The 13,053-nt window shown below is 38.6% G+C and overlaps 1 protein-coding gene across 1 annotated transcript in view; it reads right to left on the minus strand.

Moving 5' to 3' along the window:
* smurf2 (SMAD specific E3 ubiquitin protein ligase 2) overlaps positions 1 to 13,053 on the minus strand; it is a 61,742-nt gene that overhangs the window by 35,370 nt on the left and 13,319 nt on the right. The gene's annotated exons all lie outside the window — the stretch shown is intronic.

A 13,053-nucleotide genomic window follows, 5' to 3' on the forward strand; every position in this document is an offset into this window, starting at 1 on the left:
AAAAAAAAAAAAAAAAAAAAAAAATAGAAGCCGCACCGGGCTATAAGCCGCAGATATCCATGTTGAAAAATTAGTTATTTACTGCATGTACAGAACAATTTTGTACTGTAACTGTACATGTATATACCTGCCGTCTCTAGCGTCTCACCATAGATTCATTGACGCTAAGCTTGCGTGTAGCAGCGTGGATTCCTTCCTAGAAAGCCTAGAAATGAATAATAATAATTTTGCACCATACAAACTTCTTTGTGCGATTTCCACGATGAAGAAGCGAAGGTTTGAAAATTATTACCAGTTAGTAATTTGTCGTGCATGTTCTGTCTGATAAAGAAAAACTAGTGTAGGGCATTCTGATTTGCACTGATTCGTCTATCTTGTTTTTGATTGACAAAAACAAGGTAATTAAACGGATTTAGACCATTGCAATAAAAGAATTGTTAAAGGTGATATGAAATGTAGCTCATTGTGGATTTGAACCCCAATAAAGGTCATACTAAAGTCAAAGATAGGAAGATCCAATGCCTCTTTACTTGAGCAAATGCCAAGAACAAATTTCACACACAGGTGGGTCACAACTAACTTTAAAACTGTTCAAACATTTCCTTCTTGTTTGACTTGGATTTAAAACTAGCGTTTCTGCAGCATTTTGGATCATGACAGGTAAAAGAAGCCACAGAAATGTTTTGATAAATGTTTGGATCCACTTTGACGGGTGTGGAAGCAGTTACCGAGGTGACGACGCAGAGCTGATGGTTCTCTGCAAATGAAGAAGCCCAGTCAGCCGCATGGAAACTGTTTATTTTTATCCACAATAAAATCCTTATGAGAAACAGCCGTTAAGTGGTCTGGACATCAATGTGGCGGATGCTCGAAGAAGGATGATAAATTATACAACAAGACATAAAAACCTCAAGCTGTGACAGTCCGGTTATATTTAATTATTCTCTGAGGCATGAGGGGGAAAAATGAAGGAGAGTTTCGGTACTTTGAAGAAAATCTGCTAAAAAAGGTTAGCTTCTGCAAACTATTCCATCAAGCGTAGCTTGTAACATCTGCTTGCCAACACTTTAAAGTACAGCTGGAATGATTTAAGACGAGACCACAGCGAGACACAATATTAATGATCTCATCGCTGCCATGCCATTTTGGTGTTCAGAGGAGTCTACATGATACCCCGCACATGTCGCCACTCTGCCAGCCAGTGAGCTGCATAAACCTGTTGTCATGCCACAGTCATTGTTCTCAGTGTATACCAGGATTATTTAAAGTCTGAGCCACCCCAAAATGTGTTTTGCTTGTCATCACCTGAAATACTTCCAGAGCTAATTATATTAGCTAAAACAATCTGTATCTGCTGGCAGCCACAAAACTGACAAAATACTGTTAAAACACAGGTCGCGGAAAATGGAGGCTTGTAGTCGGTGCACTTTTGTACAGGTGATCTGACTATACTGACAGAAATAGACCAAAGGGGCACCCGTAGTAGCTGCCTTTAGGTCAAACCACTCAATCACCAGCCACTGCTCTTTCCTGTATTACCACACACACCCACTCCATGCCACAAATACTCAGACAATGTCAAATGTCACTCTGAGTCAGGGGGCTGAAACGCTGTTGCCCTCATTTGAATGTGGAGACGACAAAATATACAGCCGCCATCATGTACATTGGAGGGTTTTTAAAAGGTTACAAACCTGCGAGATTAAAGAGGGAGGGGAACGGGGGGTTCAAGCTCTCCATGAAACTGGATGTCTAAAGGTGATGAGGGTGCAGAACATGCTTGACAGATGAGGAAGGATTTCTTTCCACAAACATCCCTGGGAATGTGTTACGTTCCATTGAAACCCACCTCATTTGTAAAACATCTGGTACGGATCAGTTTCGGTCGCATTCTTCGTGAACACGGAGGCGAGCACGTGCTTGAGAGCGCACTAAGAGGCCCTGAAACACCTCTCTCCCAGCTCCAATTCAAAAAGATTCAATTAATTATTGACGAGAACACTAGAACGTGCTTTATTTGTCTCTGTGTGTGTGCATGGTTTTTTGAGCCAGGGGGAAATAGATCTTATATGGAGCATATTGTATCCCTTTAGTGGCAATGCTTTTTAAATGTAAAAATAAATAAATAAATAAAAGATGACAAGGCCAGAAGAGCAGCCAACCATATTTAGGTTTAACAGGAAAAAAGTTAAACCAAAAAAAAGACAGGCCCTCCTGCGAGTACATTTGCAGCCTTCAGCCAGCCACACACTACAATTATACCTAAATAAACCTCTTAGGAAAACATACAAGAAGTAGAATTACAGCTGAAAAGGAAGAAAACCACTGGAATGGTCAGAACAGAGTCTACAGCAGCAAGGAAGTAAATTAGAACTATGGCAAACAATGACAGCCGCTAAAAAATTCAACGGATACAAAGACTGAATTTCCGAGCCCACAAATCTTTTCATGCCACTACCTTCACTTAATGACTAAATGACTGTCAAGCTTATGGGTAGGGTGTCAGACATATTTACATGTGTGTGTGTTGATCGTCACAATAAATTACAACGTGGTTAAGAGGAACTTAAACTCGTTTATCCAGTGCACACAAGCTGTAATCATTTTTACTGACTTATGATCCTGACTTATGCTATTGCTAAAACAAGCCTGTAATGCAGCTTTGTCTTCATCTTTAATATTATTTGACTATTTTTATTATACATTTACATTTTAAGACAAAGAATTAGTGATGTGTGGAATGAAAGCACTACAGAGGAAAAAGTTCTTTAGAAGTTTTAAGGTAAGATTTATTTAATACTAAAAGGTCTTCAATCTTTTTTTAACAGGAGTCTTTTCTGTTTCTGTGTCCATGATGACAGGGGCCCTGGCTGTATCTGCTGGTAGAACTGAACTGGATGTATTTGTGACAGACTGGCGACCTGACCAGGGTGAATCCCGTCTTTGCCCGACAGTAGCCGGGAAAGGAACCTGCAGCCCCATGACCCCAAAAGGGATTCAGCAGATTCAGAACATGTTTACTGCTTTCCTCTCCTTATTCCCGACGTTGTTCAGTGACAGTTTAGCTGATTTTCAGATGCCTTTCATTGTATCACATAGTTCTGCTAAATTTCAATGATCACGGGTTTTGTGACATTTCCCTTCTGCTGTCAGTAGGTGGTTCTTGATGCATCTAGTCCGTTAACACTTGTTCTACTGTGTCTGTGAGTTGGTGTTGTTAAAAGGTTGCAGATTCACTTATTGGCTTTTTAACCTGCTTTTCTTAGTTGTTATTTATGATCAATTTTCCTTCTTTGTTGAGTTTTTATTTCAAATTCCTATACAAATGTTTATTTTAAATGGGCATTGGGCCTTAATCTGTTGTTGCGTCTCTTTTTTAAAATCGGGAACTCTGTTAGAAATGCATCATTCACTTTTTATTTGTGTTTTAAGCTTTGTTTCTTATCTTCTTAGTTGGAACTTTTTTTATTTTTGAATTTTATTTACCATTTTTTGAGGGGACAGTTATTTTTTATATATATCAGAATGCCAGCCTTTAGATCACGTGTCAACGTCAAGTAATTATATCCAGCCCTCCAGATCATTTTTATTTTATTGGTATAAATTGTCTGATGCTATCTTGCGCTGATTTTTTAAATTGTATAATTTCGACCAAATATATCTTTAGGGAGAGTAAAATATTGAAAGTTATTTAAGGTTTAAATTGATTTATTCTGGAACAATATTCTTGCCTGTTTATCATTCATAATTATGTTAAAAACTTATGGTTTTTAACGTTTTAAAAATTAGCAATATGCTAGCTTTTTGGACTATTTTTACATTTAATAAAAGTTTTTTTTAGTTCATTTTGGAGTTTAGCTAATATTTCAGCTACATGCTAGCTGTTTTGGCTAATTTTGGATTTTTAAAAAGGTTTTTTAGGCTGTTTTGAGTTAAGCTAATATTTACATGCTTGGCTAATTTTTTTGGCTTTTTTTGCTTGTTTAGGGTATTTTAAAGTTTAGCTATTTTTTCAGCTACATGCTAGCTATTTTGGCTAACCTAGGGTTTTTCTCAGTTTTATAGGCTAATTTGGCATCTAGCTAATATTTTAGCTGACAATCAGCTTCAGCATTTTCAGCTATCTGCTTCAGAAGTCTCAGCTATCATTTCAGCATCTTCATCTAACAGATTCAGCTCACATCATTCACACTAGCATTATCGCAGGTAATATTAAATATCTAGTTCATACTTATGTTAACAAAGTTACAGTTTTAATGTTTAAAAAAATTACTTCTAGAGGGTTCAATAAATGTTGATCCTGTTTGGCCTGTGACCTAAGGTGTGTTTTGGATTTTGGCCCCCTGTGTGACACCCCTGCTTTAGATGGTTTGTTCGAAATGTTATTCTAGAAGAGAAATCTAAATTGCTTTTATTAGTCAGACAAATTGAAAGATAAAGACTCAGCTCGCTTGTGGTTTCATTCTTATGATGCGTCACCCTCCGCTGCTTGTGATGGGCGTGGCCTGCAGGACAAACCATTCAGGTTTCTCAACTGACCACGCCCTTCTGTTTGTGGGGAATCCCATTACAAACAGCTGATAATGAGGCATCATTACAAGTGTGAAAGCTGAAGGCAAAATATGTTAAGAAAAACAAAAATGTTTTTCTTTTGCCTGACAATAAAACTCTACACATGTAAAAAGGGAAGACAAAAAAGTATTTGATCAATACTAGATAAGGTTTTTGTTAATCCAAGGCCTTAAAGACATGAGTTGAAGTCACAACACACAAAAAAACTAAAGCATTTAAAAATCCTTTTATTTAACAGAGTAATCATTGTGTTAAATCATGTGCCATTTTAAGAATCCTCCGTTTTCTGTAACATGAAGCGAAAACACTCGTTCTAAAGCAGCATCAAATAGCCCCCCACATCCCTGGACCCATCTAAAATCCTCTGTTGTCGTAGCGACAGCAAGTACTGAGGCAGAGCAGAGAGAAGGGCGTCTCTGTGCTGCCCGTGTTTCTCATTCCGACCACAGCGTCTCACACAGCCACACAGTGCAGCGAGGGTGGAGAAGGGCCGACAGGAAGAGCGGCGCTGAGACATTCAAGAGCCCAGCAGTGACATTTGAAGACGCCGTGAATGAAAGCAGCATTGGTAAATCAGGATTTTATTAGGATGAAGCATCAAAATGATTGCACCTTCACAAAGGACTCTTAGGTGAAATAAAAGGTATATTGTGCATCATGTTTCAATGATGACTTTTTAATAGCAGCTTTTCACATTAAAGTGAGAACAGTTGAAGAGGCTAAACTAAAAAACACAACTGATAGCCGGTGACCACTGTCATTTGTTGTCTCTTTATAGAAATAATTTCCTGTGAGTGATAGCAGCACTTGGGTAGAGGCAAAGACGTTGGGATGAAGTGGAAGGCACCTGTGGGGAGAGGATTCTCCCAGGCTGACACACAAAGAGCCCCACTGTGCAGGCGAATCAATGAAGTCTGCCAGACGCAAGCCAAACACCTGGGGAGGGAGGGGTCACGTGACGTGTAAAGGAAGAAGAGGAGGGGGTGTCGCCATGGTAGCACACAATGGTCAAGTCAAGATGAAACACCCAGCTATGTAGTTTCACTTTTTAGATGACTTTACTCTGCTTTTTTTTCTAATCTAGTCATCAAAATAAAAATAGACACAAAAAGGTGTAAAGTAAAAACCTCCATGGGGGGAGCAGGGGTTCACACAGCCTCTAGTCTGCAGCTCTGTGGTTAACCATTTTACTGGAGTCTAGGCAGTGGAGGAAGTGGGGGTGTGGGAACTGAGACGACCGCCTGGTAATAATCCACCGTTCCCATCTCTATCCAGAGTCAGAACTTCCTAAAAACACAGCTTAAAAAGATGAAGCTGGATCCACAAAACGGATTTAATATCAGGAGGCAGATTGTTTTATACTATAACTATGTTAATCTTTTCAACTCTCCCAGCTTGACTGAACTCCCCTTCCGGTCCACCTGGTTCCTACAGGCCCGTGCACTGACCCAACCCAGGCAGACAGTCCGAGACATCTTCAGGCAACATACTCCCCCATCTACTCCCATTCTTGCAGCCCCCGACGTTTCCTCTGCCTGTCTGCCTGTTTGTCTGCCCTGTTTTGACTCCGGGCCCGGGTCTGTGCACTCTCATGCGCAACAATGTTCTTCTATAAACAAAGGGCTTCCTTTTCTCCTCTCCACTCCTCCCTGACCTTTGTGAGACTTAAAACCTGAAGGAAGGGAGAAAATGAAGATGAAGTCTTCTGACTCGTTGCTGATAAGTATACCAGTCAACCAAGGAACCTGCTCCTTATCTGTGCCTGACTAATACTGGAGCAATCTCCTATTCTGTCTCCAGTGTTTGGGTTCGTCAGCGGCCCCTGCAGACGACTATCACGCAGCTTTCAGCACAGAGAGGCTGATATCCAGCATGAGTAGTACAATGACTGTTTTCGACAGGAAGGAAATGAAGTGCTTTTTGGGGAACCTTGTTCATTTTTATCTAAACCAACAAGGTCACAGATAAAGCATTGCAGGCTTAAAGATTTTCCAGTAGAAAAATAAACTAAATTGCTTTTAAAAGCCAGAGAAGTTTACATAACAGCTGGAGATTAGATCAATATCAAAGAATGTGCAAGAAGTAAAAAAAAAATCACTCTGAATCCTTGTGATTTGCAGAAAAAGTTGTCTTAGATTGGGGGAAAAAAACGAATAAATCAATAAGGCAACACAAACGATGCTCAATGGATTTAAAGCATCATATGCAGCTAAACATCAGATTACTTCATTCCAAATCTTTTTAAACGAATAAAATACTTCACTGGAAATGAAGGGGCACTCTTTCTGGATGAATTATTCAGTTCATTTATTCATCTAACAAAGAAGCCCCTAGAAGGAGAGTTTAGTTACTAAAGACAGCCTTAGGTCATTGTGTTATGCATTGGTTACGAAACAAAAATGTATAAATAGTAGGAAAATAAATAATATAAAGATAACAATAACAGAAACAGTCTAGTTTCATATCCGTTCCTAAAGATAACTGAAACCATAGAACTTGTCTTGTTAAAAATTGATAAGATAAATAAATCATTTCCCAGACAGATGCAGCCATCTTTTTTAAAGGACCTTGCTACACTGCCCAACTACAACCCTTTAACTGCAGAGAGGAATAATAAAGTGAGGAAGTGAGATTAAATTTCTCAGACTAAGACCAGCTCCTCAACAGCCACACACAGACTCATTGGCGCTTTTTGGCTGCTTTTAATATCTTGGCAAATCCACTTATGTAACAATAAAAATCTGATAAGGCCGCTTTAGGTCGCATAGGATAGATATGGGGAGCTCTGTTAGTGGAAGGATCATGGAACCACAAACTGCCAGGAAAATCTTTTAATGCCACTCTCCAGAGCTGCACTTTCCAGGGTTTAGAAAACGAAGAAGGAAAAATGGGTAACAGAATCTGTTAGAGCATCGTCTTTTTCCTGTAGACAACAGAAAGTCCTTCCCTATTGCAGCACTGGTGACGGCATGGTTCTTTCCCTCCTAGCAGCAGGCATATAAAAGAGCAGATGGAGGATTTCTTTACATGAATGTCATTTTTGAAACCTGGCTGGAAATAATGGAGCAGTCTCCTTCTCTATTCGTTTTCTAAGAATGAGATGTATCCCAGTTTTCCTAAATTATTTTCAGAGTTTTGAGTGACAGTGTTCTGCTGACATCTATTCCCACAGTTTTACCTTAAACTTTAGATATCTTTGAATCAAAAATGGCAAATGTCAACTGAAAAAAAAGATTTCTGAAACCCTACTAAGTTTAAGATATTGCATTTATAACTAAGCAAACCAGAACAAGGATCCAAATATCAGTTACTTAAAAAAACTCTTATTAAGTGGATCCTCTTAAAAAAAACTCATCTCTCAAGACACCACAAACACACCAAAAACTGAGGATCGAACAACTAACAAAAAGTTGTTTTGTGAGACAAGTTTTTCTTCAAAAGCATCTTTACTTTGTCACAAGAAAGTCTTTTTCTCTTCTAAACCATAACATGTGCAACAAAACAAAACAAGAGGTAACAGATGTATTTTAGTCCTGACCTCAAGTTACTTCAGCCTTTCATTCATTACAAATGGCAGCACTGATGTCTTAGTCATTCATTGTTTTTCAAACTGCAGGCCAATTTTTCTGGTTGTGTGCGCTTGTGTATCTCACTGTGATTGCTGTATGCAATGACGTTGGTAAGCAGTGATTGTTTTGAACGCTTGACGTGGGGGCCAGTAACTTTTATTGAGGCGTCTGAATGATCAGTCTATAACGTAAAAAGTTTGGACTACAGACGAAAAAGGATTAGCAAGAACATGTTAAAAAATGGTAGATCAAGAAGAATAGTTATTCTGACAAATATAATGACTGAGCAATATCTGCTTATTTCTCAGTAGAAGTCTATTTGGCTTCCTAGTGCTAGCGTATGCTTTCTATTTGGGAGGAGGAAGTGGTGACACAGTCAAGCTCACATATACAGTGTTCAAATACATTGAACAGAGTGTACTGAAAATAATTTAAAGAGAAATGCATGTCAACGAAACCTACTAACTTGGAACCCAAGTCACGCCACAGGAGAAAACAACTGTTGACCCACAACTTTTTTCTGATCAAACCTGTTTTTAAACAAAGGAGAAACAAAAACACACGATGACTAATGCAGCAGCTGAAACATAATGAACTTAAATTCCACAAAAAGACCAGTTTGACAACATTGAGCAGCACAGCAAACATGTTAGAGGGGAAAGGTTGGCAGCTTTCTTGAAGTGAGAACATTTCATCCACCTCACGTCACCATTTCCCCTTCATGATGCAGTCCACTGTAATTGCATAACACAAGAGTCACCCCCCACCCCCCAAATTTCCAGCTCCAAACAGTGGGAAACTGTGCCACAATGGCAACTGGCATTTCTGTTACCCTTACATCACTCGGTCTTTCAACTCGGTGTAATGCAACATGCTTAAGTGAGTGCGATTCTGGCGAGGAAAGTCTTTGAAAGTGCCATCACTGCAAGAGGAAAGCGGGCATCGAGTAGGTTCAGCTCAGGCTCCTGTATTACTGCAGCGCTGCTGGCTTGGACTAGAGCTGTTCTGGGGGGGCTGCATGGCCTTCCTAGCTTCTTGGCTGCTTCTGATGTAATGGAGGGTAAAAAAAAAGCAAAAGTAGAGAAACAAATAGCAGAAAAACTAAAGACAACCAGCCTTTATGTTAGGAAAAAAAAATTAAAATCACTTCCTCACAGCGACAAGGTGGTCTCTTGATTAAAAGATGGAATGTTGGTGTTTGAAAAGTCTAAAGAACATTTATTAGCATGCCAAAATTGTGATAAGAATCAAGTCTAATCTTACTTTGGCTGTACTTTTTATTTAATGATCCTCTGCCAATAAATCTGAATTGTGAAAGGTAGAAAACTGTACAAAAATTTTGTGATTGTTTTTAGTGCTGCCACAAACATTTATTTTAATAGCCGACTAATCATCGATAATTATTTTTTTTCGATTAGTCAACTAATCGGGTCATGCACAAAGCACTTAACCTAACCCTCACTAGCTTTGAACAAACCAAAAACTAAATATGTAGCATTACCCGTGATGATGCTAGTGTGAACGCTGTACGCTGATTTTGGCTGCTGAAGATGCTAGTGCTGATTGGGGTGTGCCAAAATATTAATATTGCGATATATCGCAATATTTAGTCCTGCGATTGATTCTCGATGGGTTCTCATCAAGTATCGATTTTTAATTTTCATTTGGAGAGGCTTTAAAACCTTATATTAGTCATCTATTGGTGAAACGTTCCTTCGGAGGTTGATAGGGGGCACACGTTTCAAGACTGGCTGTCGTGAGCACCAATTTACCTGGCAGCTGGTTGAATTGTTTAAATTTTTTACTGTTTTCAACAATTTTGTACCAAGTACTGGCACTGCTGGTCATGTTTACTATTGTCAACACTGAATTGTACAAATAATTCCAATTCATTTGGTGTCAGTGCTTGTCAAAGACTTAGTATTGCTGATTTGCACAAACGTGTCTATTATTTATTCCACAAAATAAGACACAAGTTGTTTATTATGTTTGTCTTCAAGCTAAATAAATGGGGATTTATTTTCCAAAAAATATGTGTTCTTCTATGTGAGTTATTAGAGAGGATTTTTACCAATTACCACAGTATTGCAATATTATCGATATCGTGAGCCATGTATCGCATCATATCGTGAGGTACTCAGTGATTCCCAGCCCTGGTGCTGATAGCTAAAACGCAGAAGCTGATAGCTAAAACGCTGAAGCTGATAGCTAAAAACGCTGAAGCTGACAGCCAGCTAAAATATTAGTGAAATGCCAAATTAGCCTAAAAAAAACAGAAAAAAGTTCAAGTTAGCCAAAACAGCTAGCACGTAGCTGAAATATTAGCTAAACTCCAAAGTAGTATAAAATAAATGCCCAGACGGTCCAAAAAGCTAACATAATGCCAGTATTACTTTCAGCTTTACTACACTCCGACTCCATATAATATAAAGTAACGACTTATTGACTATTAAATTTGTTGTCGACTATTTTAATAGTCGATTATTTGTCGATTAGTTGACTAAGCACGGCAGCCCTAATTGTTATGCTGTTACAATAGAGGCAAAAATGTATTTTAGCCACAGAAAACCATATCACCAATCATCATGTCTGCTTTTTTGTGAAAGATCAGGTAAATTATTTTGCAAATTAAGTAATTAATCTGGAATAATATTAATTTTATATTAAAATAAATGGGATAGGAAGACTTTAGAATCCTGAATTTAGGTTTGATGTGAGATTTATTGCCGACTTCATGTCAAGAAAAAAGGAAACCCTCAAAGGAATATAAGATAAAGTTGGATGGTTACTAAATAAATATGTGTCTTTTTAATAAATTTAAAGAAACTATGTAAAAAGGAAGAAACACTGAAATATACTATTCTCCCCTAGCATATGCAGGCAATTCTTAGAGGAACGCTGTCTGGTTTTATTTCAGCTTCAGCAAAGATGGCATTTGAAATGCGATCTGGTGTGAATATAAACATCTCTCCTCTGATCCCATCTCCTTAGAGAGCTGGTGAGGGGGGCTAAAATGGTTGTCTGAAGCTTGGACAGATGGCTATAGTCAGCTGTTGGCATCTTGAAGCCTTTGTACCAACACTTCTTGGGCCGGTAAAAGCAGAGACTTAAGAGCCCCCCCATCTGTTTGAGGTTAGTTTGAGGTACTCGTATCAACTCATGGCAGTTCAGGTTTAAAGTCAAGCCAGCATGTCCAAGAATTAATCTCAGGTTACCAGCCTTCATCAGACAGCTGGCCATGAAAGCCATGGCCGCCAGCCTCGCTCTGTGATTCCCAGGAAAGTGAAATGACCCCTGTTTGTATTGATGTTTATCGGAGCAAATGAGACATTGAGCAACCTGACTGCTGGAGCCCACCTGGACACATTGCAGACATGGCAAAATAATCACAGACATCCCTACAAACACACACAGAGGTTAACTGCTGCAGTTTAACCAAATGTGCCTAAGACTTTAACTTTAAAGGTTCTCAAAACATACACATTTTAATCAATTAAATATGAATACAAGCAGAGATTTACAAGGGATGATACAAAGTCGATTGCAGGTCTGCACAGTAAATCGCAATTTTACTGTCATCACAATTTCAGCATGTGCAAAACACTTATCGCAAAAGACTATGTTAACTGCAATAAATGGTTACCTTACATGCTAAAATGGTTTTATGGCAGCTTGAAGTATTTACAAATAAAATTGCTCCCATTATACATTCAACCAATCGGATGGACCCCTTTTGTGTTAAGCCTCGTTCCCACTGAGCAGTCCGGTGCGGTACAGCCCGGTTTGATCCGGTATTTTGAGTGTTTCCATTGTTAAATGGACCCATCATACAGTTCCAACTCGTACCTCTTGAGGTGTCCTGCACTGGACTGCTCCGTGGAAACAAGGCTTTAGATTCCCACCTCCTATGTAAACGTGGGACATTTGGGGTATAATTTAAATTATATTGACTTTTATTTAAAGAAAACTGTGGCAGTGAAATGTAAATGATGTCCTAGTAGTGTCTTTTGTTTTGCTATTTGGTCATGAATCACAAGTAATGTTGTCATTGCAATACTGAACACTACTATTGCGATTTCACCTTAAACATTTGTAAAGTACTGGTTCTTTTAGCAGTGTTCTACTTTTGAAAATGTGTAGGTTACTATGAATGTAAAAAAAAATAAAGACAGTTTCGTAAACAGAAGACACAAACAATAAATTGCTAGAAAATAACTTTAAAGAAGGAATCTTTCAGTTTTCTATCAACCAAGAATTTATTTTTGTGTTGTCTCAGAGAACAAACTTTACTAATCCATGTTCCTCCTCTCCGTCATGGCAAATAATTTCTGGTTTTACTGGACTATTTAAACATCTAGTGATGCACATTCAAGAAAAAAAAGTTTAATTTATCAAAACATTCCATTTAATTTAGCATAATTGCACATTTTAAACAAACAATAATGCAGAGACAGACAGCTTGCTGGACCTCTTTTCCACTCTTTTCCCTCGGCAGTTAATCACCATTACTTAATACTATTAATTATCATAAGCCTGGATGGTGGTGTGGTGGTTAGCACTCCCGCCTCACACCAAGAGGAGCCCGACTTAAATCCCAGCTGGGTTCTTTCTGGGTGCAGCTTGCATGTTCTCCAAGTGAATATGTGCATTTTCTCCAGGCATTCCAGCTTTGTAAATAAAAAAACAAAAACATGCTTGATGGGCTATTTAGTTATTCTAAAATTGTCTTCTAGGTGTGCAGGACAGTTCGTGTGGTTGTTTGACTCTGTCTGGTATTGACTGGCAAACATCTAGTCTTCACACAATAGCAGCTGAGAAAGCTTCCCATCTCCGTGACCCTGAACGGGAATAGACGAATATAGAAAATGGATAGATGGATGTTATTCAACATGGATATATTAATATCAATTCC

This window comes from Oryzias melastigma, linkage group LG8 (genome assembly GCF_002922805.2).
Source record: "Oryzias melastigma strain HK-1 linkage group LG8, ASM292280v2, whole genome shotgun sequence".
Taxonomy (NCBI): Eukaryota; Metazoa; Chordata; class Actinopteri; order Beloniformes; family Adrianichthyidae; genus Oryzias; species Oryzias melastigma.